This window comes from Mustela nigripes, chromosome 10 (assembly GCF_022355385.1).
Source record: "Mustela nigripes isolate SB6536 chromosome 10, MUSNIG.SB6536, whole genome shotgun sequence".
Lineage (NCBI taxonomy): Eukaryota > Metazoa > Chordata > Mammalia > Carnivora > Mustelidae > Mustela > Mustela nigripes.
In genome coordinates this window covers 37,444,093-37,458,763 of record NC_081566.1, presented here as the reverse complement: position 1 = coordinate 37,458,763, position 14,671 = coordinate 37,444,093, and positions in this window count along the sequence as shown.

Here is a 14,671-nt window from a genome sequence, read left to right as displayed (position 1 = left end):
GGCTGGATGATTGTTTTAGTTATTGGACTGGCTAGGATGTAAAGTATGGATGATGAGAAGCCAAATATGGGAGCAGGAGGGAGAGAGAGGTTTCCCAGATAGTTACACAAGAAGTACATTCTGGATGCTCACAGATACATCTACCTGGAGTACTTGTTCTATCTTCTGCCTTCTATTTCTTACCCGACTCCCTGAATATCCCCCATCTATCTCATTATCTGTCTTTATTGATAAAACATCACTCTAGATCAGGGAAGTCAGAGTTCCTGGCTCCTGTGGGTTGAAAGATGAGAAGAAGTAGATCTAACCATCTGCCACAATGATTTTATGGGAAACTGCTTCCTGCGTTTCAACTAATGACCTACAAATAACTTAAGAACAATACTCTTTCTGTTTGGGGGGGGTGGTAGGTTTATATTAACACCTTTTTATATGGGATGAATCCAAGCACTTCCCTTTCATTAAGCTATTTCTCTTAGAAAGAGCCACCCCCTACTCCTAGGTTCATGGTCTGAGTTGTGTTTGAACATGACCTTATTTGCAGCCATCTGCAGTCATTGTACACTGACCAAAGTGTTACCTGTATTGGCTTAGTGCTAGTGACACCACTGATACAAAGAACTTCAAAACTGAACACCTAAAGGCACAATCTCTAATACCAAAACAGAATATACCTCCATGGCCCAAACATTTCTTCTTTCATTAACACTGACTGATGAGTTATCACTTACAGACAAGAAAAATACTTTGAAGTGTGGCATCAAAGATCTTTCATGGTCTCCTTTTTACCTTTTCAGTTTTATCTCTTATCCCTCCTCCACCCGTGTACTGAAAACTTTGCAAATTACTGAGCATGTCCCTGACTCTTTGTACATACAGTTTCTGTTGCTGCTAGACTCTTACCATGCTTCATTGACCGGTTAACTTATTTGTACTTAGATTTGCTTCAAATCAGCTTGGGTTTATTTCCTGTTACAAATCCTTTACTGATTCTCACAAGAACGTGATTAAGCACTGCTGTTAAGTGCACATTAAGCTTCTCCTGGTGAGGCACTTCACACTCTTTTTTTCCTTCTTCTCTCTTTGATTATGCATTCTTTCAGAGCTTGTGCTGTGTATCTCTGGAATAAGATACTAAATACTTGTTTCTGTGACCAAAATTGGCTATCTCTGGGTGCCAGCTGTTAGAAAAGTGCTAGTATTTTGCTATGTTTTTAATGGGAACACATTGGAAAGAATAAAGGGTAGAGGTCACTGATGGGAAAGAAGTTTTGAAAGATGAGAATGAATTTGACTGGAAATAAAAGCTTGGAAAGTTATTATAATTATTAGAAACATTCGAATCTCAGGCTAAGAAGTTATGCTGAATGAGAAGTCTAGAACCACTGAAGAACTTTAAGGAGAGTTACATGATTATAGTTGTAATAATGAAGGATAAGATCAAAAGAACAGTAGTGACTTGGAGTTCCTTTTGCCTCTCGTGTACTTTCTTTTCTTTTTAGTCCCTCATTCTATACTTTTTCAAATGCTGAGTTAAGGACATAAAATTTAAAAAATCATATTAGTCACTTTGACACTTAATAAGTAAAATTATGGAAACTTAGGATCAAAAAGTCTTGGTCATCTACTTGAATCACCTTATTCACTATTTGATTTTTTCCCCTATAAGGTTTTTATTACAATCTATACTTTCAATTCATGTGTCCTAATCCAGCTAATTCAACTTTTGGGGAAGAAAGCTCTCAAAGAGTTTATTTTTATGCTTAATTAAGATACACATCTCTTTTAGATCAACCACTAGCCTTAGACCTCCTCTTTAAGACTACATATAACAAATCAGCACCTGCATTTTTATACTAAGTCTTCAGGTAGTTGAACACAGCTACCTTGTTTTCACTGAGGTTCCTCTACTCCAGAATAACATTTGATTCCATTCATTCTAAGCTACCTGATGTAATATTAAATTTTAGGTACAGGGGTAAATCTATGTGTCCTTAAGGAAAATACTTATATAACAGAAATGCTGTCCATAACTATTTGTGTGGATTATTTGCATGCCTGTTATGGACTTCTGTTTTGTCTTCTTGTAAGTCAACCATTGATTTTCCTAGGGATTCTGATTATGTTTCCATGCTTCAGTTTGATATGTCTTTTTTTTAAATTTTTATTTATTTATTTGACAAACAGATCACAAGTAGGCAGAGAGGCAGGCAGAGAGAGAGGGGGAAGAAAGCTCCCCACTGAGCAGAAAGCCCGATGCGGGGCTCGATCCCAGGACCCTGGGATCATGACCTGAGCCAAAGGCAGAGGCTTTTAACCCACTGAGCCACCCAGGTGCCCCTAATATGTCTTTTTAAGTAAACACAGTATCTGACCTAACCAATCTCTACTTCATCATTGACAAGGTTTTAGCTTCTAATCAAAGTCCATATCATTCTTTCTCCATGATCCAACATAACAGTTGCTATTTTCATCTTTGCTCTTAGCCTTTCATCACTCAAATTTTATGATGACCTTGTCTAATGATGAACTAGGATATAAAAACAGTGTGTCTTCCCTATTCTGTATTTGTACAGTTGTGGTTTTTGGCGTCTGGTGAAAGTTATGTTTATTGCTATCAGATTACATCATATTGTGTTTAACTCATCATTGGTCTACCCTGATGACAATACATTTATCTAGTATATAACATACTCCATTTTATTTATAATGTATTTTGGAAGTTTAAAATAAAATCAAAGTACATTTTTTATTAGCTTACCAATCTTGGACATAAATTCCTTCTTTCAAAATTTGTTCATTTTTTTTGGCATGAAAAATAATTTTATTTGACAGAGAAGTTAGAGGCAAAAGAGTAAGAAACTCAGCTTTTCTTTGTATCATCTCTTGTTGGTGACTGATGCAGCTATGTCCTTTTTTATTTTTTTTTTAAATTACCATGCCTTTATTTTCTTCAGAGAAGTTTATCCTTAACTATAGTTGTTTTTCTTATTTGTTTACTTATTGATTACCATTATTCCTCACTAAAACATAATTTATAATAGTTAAATTTTTCAGCAAGACAGGAAATGATTTTTCAAATGTTCCAATATTTTTCCCAAAGAGAGTCATCCAGTTAGTTTTGAATCTCTGCAACATTGTATTTATTTGTCAAGTTTATGCATTGCATCCAGAAAATACCCTTTCTTCTCTGGAGCTGACTTTGTAGTTAATAATACATGCCTGAGGTGTATTAGTCCTCTTCATCTCTCTCTCTTTTTTTTCCCCTCATAAATGTCAGGCAAAATGCATCTACCCTTAGGTTCATGGTTTTCAACTGCAAGCTCATAATTTCTTTAATTGGGCAACTATACTGTTTCACCTAGCATTCATTATGCCTGTTTGAGTTAAGTTACACTATTGTCATTTCATGTGGATCAGGAGTCTAATCACATCAAGTTACAGAGAATCCTCTGAAGTTTATTACTGTGCTGAACTAAAGCTCAACTTATTTTAATTAACTTGCTCATTAATATTACCAATTTATTATTCTTAACATATGTGTTAGGCTATCAATAGCATTCTTCTGTAAGCTAACACTTCTTGAATTGAGTCTTATTTTTTGCATTTAAAAAATTGTTTTCAGATTCCAATGTGGGACTCTTTATCTCAGCATTTTTCTTCTCAATTTTCCCTCCAGTAAAAATGCAGATAGAGGTAAATGAAAAATAATGCTGATAAAATGTAAAGTATTATCTCATCATAGCATTTTCTGTGCCTCATTAACTTAATTAGTGTTGACCCCATCCCAGTCATTATATGGAAAGCCATGAGGGTCTCAGTTATGTTCACTCATTTTTGTCATTTCTTCTGCCCCTTTGCTAGTGTCTGCCACTAAGGAGGACACTTGAGTGCCATTCTTCATCACTGCTACTGCTATTGATGGTTTCTATGAGACTCATGATGACATTGCCAAGGCTGCTGTTTCCTGGGACAGGTGGCATTCACTGGCATTCTGTTGAGGTGCATTATGCCCTTGAAATCAACCCAAGTGGTTGTTTTGTATCAATAGTAATCCACTTTGCAAATCTCTGTCTTTTAATTGATGTAATTAGACAGTTTACATTTGATGTAATTATTGACCTGGTAAGGTTTACACCTGACATATTCTTTTTTCTTTTTTTTTTTGTTTGCTCCTCTGTTTTTCACTTATTTATTTTCTTTTTCCTGACTTCCTGTGTGTGACTTAATTTTTTTTTAGACTTCCATTTTGATTTATGAATCGTGTTTTTTTTTTAACTGTATCTCTTTGTGTTTGTGTGTGTGTATATATATATATATGTGTGTGTGTATATATATATATATATATATTTATATTTAGTGATTGTTCTGGATATTTACACTATATATAAGTAATTTATCAGTCTATCTAATGGCATTGACATTTTAACAGTTCAAGTGAAGTACAGTAACTTTATCTACCTTTATATTTTCCTGATTGTAATAAAATTGCCTTAAATATTTCCTCCGTACACACTGAGAACTCCTTTAAGCAGTGTTTTAATGTTTGCTTCAAACATCAAACATAATTTAGAAAACTTAAGAAGAAAAAAAAAGCCTATTACATTTACCCATATTTTTTTCTTTCTGTTGCCCTGCTATTTCAAACTTAAAAAAAAAAAAAATCATCTTTCCCTTTCAAGAACTTATTTTAGCCATTTTTTTTTTCAGATAGCACTGATGGCAACAAATTTTCTTAGTTATTCTTTATCTAAGAATGTCTTGATTTCTCTTTTATTCCTAAAGGATATTTTCACTGGATATTGGTTTCTGGTTGACAGTATTTTTTTCTTAGCACGTGGAAAATGTACAATTTTCTTCTGCCCTCTAGGATTTCTGATGAGAAATCTGTTGTTATTCAAATTTTTTTCCCTTATAGCTAAAGTGTAGTTTTTCTTGTTGCTTTCAATGTTCTTTCTTCTTAGTTTTTATAAGTATGATTATTGTATGTCTTGGTACAGAATTTGGGGAGGGTTTATCTTGTTTAGCTTCCACTATGCTTCTTGAATCTGTAATTTATATCTTTTGCCAAATTTGATAAATGCAGCCATTATTCCTTTAAGTACTTTTTCAGTCCCAGTTTCTTTTTCCTCTCCTTCTGGGACTCTAAAGGTGTTCAGTCCTGAGCTACAGTTTCATATATCTCTGATTCTATTCAGATGATTGCCTTTTCTCATTCAAGTTTAGAGTTTCCTGGTTCTTGGTATGAAAATAATTTTCTATTATGTTCTGGACATTTGGGGTATTTCTGTTATGTTCTGGACATTTGGGGTATTATGCTATGAAGATCTGGGTCTTATTTATTCCTCTGTTTTACCAAGTTTTCTCTGATACCACCCTGGCAGAAGAAAGGTAGCACTACCTCACTACTCCTGGGTGGGAATTGTTTACCCCCTAGCCTTCATGGACACATCAAGGGGGAGGTGTGCCTTGTTACTAGTCAGCAGGGATGCGAGTTGACGTTCCCACTGGCCTCTGATGATGCCCCCGTCTGAAAGGAGAAGTGCTTCCTTTCTGCTTCCCATGTGACCTCTACTGATACAGATACACAAAATTTCAGAGATGAGAGGAATCTAAGTGCTTTTTCATACCTACTAGCCATCTTGAATTCATGTCCAGCAGAGATGATATGAAACAAAACTTGAAACACATGTGCTCTTTAAAGTAGACTGAGGCTGGGGGTCACAGTATAAATCTATCCTAAGAAATGTAAACATTATAGGTCAATCTAATACTGAAGGAATGTGTCTTATTTGAAGACATGAGTACTTAATATTGGCCAAAGAAATATTAGAAAATTTTAATCTATGGTATTAATTTATTATCTCTAAGGAGCTTTGTGAAGCAATCTTCAAAACCTCAAATGAGTTGTTTCTACCCTGTTCTGGAAAAAAAAAATTTTTTCATGGTATGTGCTAGTAAGTCAGAAATTTCTAAAGCAAAACAAACATCTTTGTTTCCTGTTTGTACAGGTGTTTGTACATTTTACATATATTTCTTTTTTTAAAGATTTTATTTATTTATTTGACAGAGAGAGAGATCACAAGTAGGCAGAGAGAGAGAGGAGGGAGCAGGCTCCCCGCTGAACAGAGAGCCCGATGTGGGACTTGATCCCAGGACCCCGAGATCATGACCTGAGCCGAAGGCAGCGGCTTAAACCACTGAGCCACCCAGGCACCCACATTTTACATATATTTCTATTAAGAAACTAATAGCATGCATTTCATGATAGAAAAAAAAATCCAAAATCCTTTCATCTTACTGTTTATCTATGTTAGTATATCTGTGTTAGTATATCCAGATATAAGATATAAGATATAACCTGCTAAAAATGCAGCTCTAACTAGCCTTATTTACAAGACTATTTTAGTCAATTTGTAGGAAGAGCTAAGCTTTTCATGGGAAGAAATTCATAGTAAACAAGACAAATGCAACTGGATTGAAGGACAGATGGAAAGATATGGGATGATTGTAATGTGCATTACTCAGATTTAGTCTGGACCTTTTTCTTCTCTTCTACTCATCACCCCCAATTTGAGATACCCAGTATCTTGAAGAGAGAAAGTGGCTGTTTAAACAGTATTATAATTATTAGGGCTTCTGAGCAAGGATCAGGCACTACCATTTTGTGGAGGGGCATTTCCTTATGGGCCAGGTGTGGAGTCACTGTGAGAAGGAACATGGAATCTTTGGAGCCATTTCTGGGAGGTCAGATAAGAGCATATTGAAGAACAAGTAGCCTGGAGATCTACGATGGCACTGTATGTGGCATCCTTTAGGATTTCTAAACTCTTCTAGTAAGACTGGAACAGAGGGTAGCAATTCTGGAGATGAAAGATGAGCCAGTTAAAACAGTTTGTTTCCATTACTATGACCGTGTTATACATTGTCTAGATTGATGTAGTCCAGAAAGACACCAATTGCCTTAGAAACCTAACTTCTTTTTAAAATTTATACTCCTTTGGAACTAATTTATAGGACACATTTGAAAATTTATTGTGTTACTTTATAGCTACCTTTTGCCGCTGACCAAATAAAAATATTTTTATTTAACTATCAACTATCAACTACCCCTTCCAAAAGACTTAGTTCATAGGACTTCTGCCAATCTACAAATACTTGCTACTGTGCTTCAAAATATAGTTAAGTGTTTTGAATTTATTTATACTGATAAACTGGAATTTTTGAAAATTTTTATTTTACAAATCTGAAATATTTTTATCTTAAACCTGGGTCTCTATTAGACATCTCAGGAATGTCCCTTTGCAACTATTAAAAATACTTTGATACATTAGTTCAGGCATTAACTGGCTCTATGACCATGGGCAAGTAAGTTATGGGACCTCTTCGATAATAAGTCTCTGTGTTATGACCTTCCTAATTGTTTCTTATCTTTATTTCCTCCCATATCTACCCCTTAGGTGAGACAGGAAAAGTAGAGTGCATTAAAGTCAACTTTTTGCTTATGTCAGATAAGGCTATGTTAAAGTCTTTTTCATTGGAGAGTAGGCCTTTGTTATGGCAGATGCACCGGTCATACTTCAAAATGGTTATTTTTCTCCCCTCCTGCCAAAGATAGGAGGTGATATAAGTTGGCTCTTCAAACAAGGTGGGTTTCCTGGAGGAAAAAACAATGACACTATTGGTAATACCCTAAGATTACAGTCCTGAGGAGGTTTTTTTGTTTGTTTTATTTTTATTTTTTCACTCTCAAGGATGTCCACACTCAGCAGTTCATCAAAATTACAACTTAACTGTACGTTTACCATTTAAGCTTATAGCTCCAGCAGTTTCTAGTCCCGGCAAGCTGACCTCAGCTATGCTTCTTTGTCTTTGCTTGTCTATCCAGATTTTTGGATGCCAGTTTGCCCTATAACCTCAAACCACCCCCCTACCCTGGCAAATTGTTCAGCTTTTTTTTTTTTTTTTTTAGGTTGTAAGATCTGGAGTGACAACTTTAAAGCACTTTATATTTTGGAGCTCAAACTTAAAGGACACTTAAAAAAAATTTTTTAGTATAATTTCTAAACCAATATGAGACAAGTGGTAAATGTGGTCAATATACATCTTTTGTTTGTATATTAACTACCTTTATCACTTGTCTCATATTGGTTTAGGAATTACACTCCTGATAGCTACCTTAATAAAGGCAAATTTGCCTGATGTTTGTAGAAGAATTGTCTCATGCCCTTCTAATATTATTTCTTGGCAACATTAATGCATATAACTCACAGCATACATGGTTTTTCTGGTATAAATTTTCAAGAACTCTCAAAGAGTTTTGGAAAGATTATACAGGGAGCCTAAGGATAAAACCTAAACTGTTTGACAGACATAACAAGTTACTCTCGGTCATTGATAGATTCACAAACATTTTTAGCACAAATTTAAGCTGATTTTAATCAAGGTGGTCTAAAAAGCATCATCAGTCTATGGAACCAAAGTGCTGCTATGGATATGATGTATGCTTGCATAGCCCCAATTTTGGTTCAAGCTATAAAAAACTGAAAATTACTGGTAGAGTTTGGGGTTGAACGGTTGTACTGTCCTTTCCAAGTCAGCAAGTATAAACTGAGAAAAGAATGTTAAGATTTCCCTCCTTTCTTCACATCTTGCCATGTCAAAAGAGAAAAGAAGAATCAGAGATGAGTAACGCGAGGAGCATATATTGGCCATACCTTGCATTGTTTGGACACTGATGAGAATTTACAAATTTCCTCAAGATCCTTTGAAGACACATAAAATGGTTTGACAGTAACACTTCTGGGATGGGTCTGAAAAGATTTTCGTGAACCCTGTCCCCAGTGAAACAACCATAACTCATGAAAATATTTTATTTTATTTTGAGAGTAGGAGTGGGGGAGGGGGAGTGTAGAGAAGGGGGACAGGGAGTCAGCTCCCCGCTGAGTGCAGAGCCCAACATGCTGCTCAGTCTCAGGACCCTGAGATCATTACCTGAGTGAAAATCAGAGTTGGACCCTTAACTGACTGAACCACCCAGGTGCCCTGTGAAATTTTTTTAAATACCAATTATTTAAAGTCTGGAAATTGTCCTAAGGACATAATCAAGTGGAAAAATATTTACTGATGAATATTTACTAAATCTGAGTAGGAACTATGAAAGTATGTAATATTTAAAGCAGGCCTCACCCCAAGCTCAGTGCAATTGAAGCACTGCTTTAGCCTCAGGCTCGCTTCTTCTCCAGTTCCCAGCCTAGGACAACAGTTTCTTCCTGGGAAGGGCAAGACACCAGCATTCTCATTATCCCCAGCAACATGTTCCAGAAGCTGTTTCAGGCATGTAAGGTTGAGAAATCTGTAGCTCCCTTTTTTTATTCAGACCCACTCACAGAGTCGAAGCTCTACCTCTGCCATGACCGTCTGAGAACTGGGTTCAGAGTCACTAAAGAGTGACATGAGAGTCTACACAAAGTGGGTAAAATAGACACACTGAACTAATTCTGCTAAATCATTTAGCAAACAAAGAAATAAACAATTCACAGGGGTGGGAAAATCAACATCCAGATTTGGCTATATTATATTATCTAAAATGTCTAGTTTTTACAAAAAAATATGAACTATCCAAAGAAAGATTGAGCCATTCAAGGGAACAGACAAGAGAAGTGCCTTTGAAGTGGCCCAGATGGTAGATTTAGAAGAGAAAGACTTTAAAGCAACTGTTATAAACAGAGCAAAAAGAAAACATGGTTAACAAATTTTTAAAAAGATGACAATGTCTTATCAAATAGGAAATATTAATAGATAGAAATTATGAAAAAGAGCCAAATAGAAAGCCTGGCATTAAAAATTATAATAATAATGAAATATTTACAAAAGGGGATGAAGAATACATTTGAAATGACAGAATTAGTAAACTTAGAAATATATGAAGATGCAATCTGAAGAAGAGAGAATAAAAAGAATAAATAAAAATGAACAGAACCCCTGGAAAATGCAGCACACCAACATATGCATAATAGGAATATCTGAAGGAAAGAAAGGCAACAGAAAAAATATTCAAAGAAATGGCTGAATTATCTCCCAAATTTGATGAGAAACATTAATCTATGCATCTTATCAACTCTACAAACTTGGGTAAAAGCACAAAAAACCACACCCAGACACATCAGAGTCAAATGTTGAAAGCCAAAAAGAGGGAACCTGGGTGGCTCATTTGGATAAGTGTCTGTCTTTGGATCAGGTCATGGACCTGGGGTTGAGTCCTGTGTCAGGCTCCCTGTTCACTGGGGAGTCTGCTTCTCCTTCTGTCTCCCCAGCCCCTGCTCATGGGCTCTCTCTCTCTTTCAAATAAATAAACAAATAAAAAGAAAGCCAGAAGGAGGGTATGTGCTTTGGTGAGTGCTGTGAAGTGTGTAAACCTGGTGATTCACAGGCATGTACCCCTGGGGATAAAAATATATGTTTATAAAAAATTAAAAATTAAAAAAAAAAAAAGAAAGCCAGAAGGAAAGACAAAAACCTTGAACACAGCAAGAGGAAAATGACTTCTCACATACATTGGAACTCCAGTATTATTAAAAGCTTACTCCTCATCAGAAACAATGAAAAACAAAAGACAAGTGCTATTAAAAGTGTTCTAAGAAAAAAAAAATCATCCACTAAGAATCTTACATGCAGGGAAACTTTTTCAAAATGATGGTAAAATATATTCCCATATGAAGTTCTACCTCATTTTATTATGCTTTTTAAATTTTATTTATTGTTTTAAAATTTTATTTATTTATTCGACAGAGATCTCAAGTAGTCAGAGAGGCAGGCTGAAATAGAGAGGGGAAGCAGGCTCCCTGCAGAGCAGAGAGCCCGATGTGGGGCTCAATCCCAGGATCCTGAGATCATGACCTGAGCTGAAGGCAGAGGCTTTAACCCACTGAGCCACCCAGGTGCCCCTTGTGCTTTTTTTATTGTGCTTCACAGATAGTGCTTTTTTTTTTTTTTTTTTTTACAAATTGGAGGTTTGTAGCAATACTGTTTGAAGCAGGTCTATTGGCACCATTTTTTTCCAACAGCATTTGCTCACTTTATGTGTTACTTTTTGGTAATTCTCACAATATTTCAAACTTTTTTATTATTATTATATTTTGGTTGTTATCTGTGCTAAGTGATTATGACTCCCTAAAAGCTCAGATGATGTTTAACACTTTTTAACAATAAAGGATTTTTTAATTAAAGTGTGCACATTGCTTCTTTAGACACAGTGCTATTGCATACTTAATAGTATAATGTAAACATTACTTTTATGTGCACAGGAAACCAGAAAATTCATTTGACATGTATTATTGTGATATTTACTTTATTGTAGTAGTCTGTAACCAAACCTTGCAATATCTCCAAGTTATACCTGTAAATAAAAACTGAAAGAATTCATTAATAGCAGACATGTCTAATAAGCACCAGAGGAGGTTCTTCAGGCTGAAATCAAGTGACACCAAATAGTATTTCAAATCCATTGGACAAAACAAAGAAACTAATATAGATGACTATGTAAGTAATTTTAAAAGACAGTATAATGACATATTTCCTCTGTTTTTGTCTTAACTGATTTTAAAACAATACCTCACATATATGTAACATAAAATATAATAGCACAAAGAAGGGGCAGAACAAGGCTATACTGGATGTAACAATAGATGATAACTCAAATAATAAGAAATAAAAAGAAAAAACGCCAAAAAAAGGTTAATATAACTTTGTAAATATCTACTTGCTCTCTTCTTTTCTCACCTTTATTAGGAGATATAAAATTATATAAAAATAATAGTTATAACATTGTATTATTGGATTTTTAACATATATAAACGTGTGTAAAAATAATGTTACAAAAAAGGAGAAAACTAAAGCAAATTTTCTATATCTCACTAGAATTAAGTTAGTATAAATCTGAAATAGATATTATCAAGTTAAGATATATTTTGAATCCTTGGGCTAACACTAAGAAAATATCATTAAAAAAAGGTTAAAGTTATTAATGCTAAAAGAAGCACTAAAGGAGGAACCAAGGAACAAAAAGACATGAGACTTCAGGTTCCAAGGTAGCTCATTTGGTTAGGCAGACAGCTCTTGATTTCAGTCCAGGTCATGCATGATCTCAGGGTCATGAGATCAATCCTCAGTCAGGCTCCATACTCACTGGGGACTCTGCCTAGGATTCTCTCTCTCCCCTTCCCTTTTCCCCTTCCCCAACATGTCCTCTAAAATAAATAAATTTATCTTAAAAAAAAAAAACATGAAACATGGAGAAAACAAAAAGTAAAATGGCAGACATAAGCCCAACCATATCAATCATAACAGTAAATGCTAATGTTTCAAACATTCCAATCAAGGTAGAGATTTGGGGACTAGATTAAAAAATCCAATTATACACAGTCTACAGAAGACATGCTTCAGATTTAAAGATAAAAATATGTTTAAAGTAGAAGAATGGACAATTATATTCTATGAAAATAGTGACCCTATAAAAGTTGGAGGGGCTATGCTAATATCAGACAAATAGACTTTAAAGAAAATATTACTAGAGATAAAGAAGAACATTTTATCACATAAAAAGGTCAATCCTTCAGAAAGATATAACAATTATAAATATATATGTGCCTAATAACAGAGCCCCCAATACTTAAAGCAAAAACTGACAAAACTGAACAGGTGATATAGGTGATATAGGCAATTAAATGCTTTAAAAGTCCACTTTTGATATGGATAAAACAACTCTTTAAAACAGCAATGAGAATACAGAGATTTAAAAACACCAGAAACCAATGAAAACTAACAGACATCTATAGAACACTCCACTTGGCAGAATACACATTCTTCTCTGCACACATGAAACAGGGGAGACTACATGCTGGACTTTAAAACAAGTATGAACAAATTTAACAGTATTAAAATATACAAAGTATGTTCTCTTGGCACAGTGAAACAAAATTGGAAATCAGTAACAGAATAAAATTTGGGAAGCTCACAAATATGTGGAAATTAAACAACACTGATACCAAAATCAGAGACAACTCAAGAAAAGAAAACTACATAACATTATCTCTTATGATTATTGAGACAAAAATTCCGAACAAAATATTTTCAAACTGAATCTAGCAACTTAAAAAGAAAGGAAAGTTATATACACCATGACCAAGTGGGATTTATCCCAGATTGGTTTAAAGTGTGAAAATAAATGTAATATGGCATATTAATAGAATAAAGGATTAAAGCACATAATCATTGTTAATGGATACAGAAAAAAAAATTTTAAAAATCCAACACATTTTCATGATAAAAATCTCAACAATCTTGGAATAGAAGTTTTCTCAAGTGATAAAGGGTATCTATAAAATACTGAAAGATAGTACTTGATAGTGAAAGAACGAATTTTCTTTCTAAGATCAGGAACAGAACAAAATGCTTAATAAAGCTGTCAAAAGCATGGAATTGCATATTTAAACTAATTTGAATCAGAAGAATTTCTACTAGATTACCAAATTGGATTGCACTAAATACCAAAAAGTTATGGCTGAAGCAAAAACAGCAATGGAAAGTTCAGATTTGGTTCATGGCTCTGAGAATGGAATTATGCTTTCAAATTTATTGCAAGTTAACATCTGCCTCTGCCTATAAAAGTCAATGAAAAGTTGTGGTAAGTTTTAATATCAAATTTACTCACTGGTCTTACTCCAAAACTTGCTAGACTGTCAACAACCAGGAGGACACTTTGTGTTTAGTCTCATTATACAAAACCAAAGGGGAGGCATTGCAAACCTAGGGTTCTTTGCTCCCTGGGGTAATGCCACCTGATTGCTTCTCCCAAAAGAAGGGCAGCTTTTAATGTACCTTTACATGAGAACTGTCCACATGAAGAAAGAAAAAGAAATTCTATGAGATATGTGAGTAATATAATCCCCAAATAAGCGCCCATTTTTCTTTTTTTTTTTTTACTTTTTAACAGAATGCTCATTTTAAAATATGATAGTATTAGTAAAATGCATTTTGCATCTAAAGCAAGTTATTTGCTCCTCTGCTACAGATTCCAGTTTTTATATGTTACAATACTTTGCACAATTAGACATCACTGTAATTTGTATTTTTCTAAGAAAAATAACTATTATCTGAACACAATTTTATTTTTGAAATGGATTTGAAGAATCATTAATTGGACTTCAAGATAAATTGATTTGGGAGGACAGATCAGATATAGAAATACATCTTGGAAAGTGATTAATGACATGAAAGGAAATAATAAATAGCATGTTCCCTTTGGAAATGGACTGTAAACATCCAAAATCTGAATGATATTGTACATCTGTAATTCTCAGCCTTGCCATCTAAGACCCAATTTTTATGCCATTATAAACACAGCTGTTATTTGTCTTCTGCAATTGAAAAAAGAAGGAAAGAAAGAAAGAAAGAAAGAAAGAAAGAAAGAAAGAGAAAAGAAAAGAAAAAGAAAGAAAGAAATAGAAAAAAAAAAAACCCAAGGGAGAACCTTATTGGCTACTGCTGTACTACTACTATTGATGCTACTTTTGCAAAGTTAAAGGCTTTATTTTCCTTTATATGGCACTATATTTTAGTTACCAACAAACATATTGATTAGAAGATGGAAATATTACAGTAGAAAGAAAGG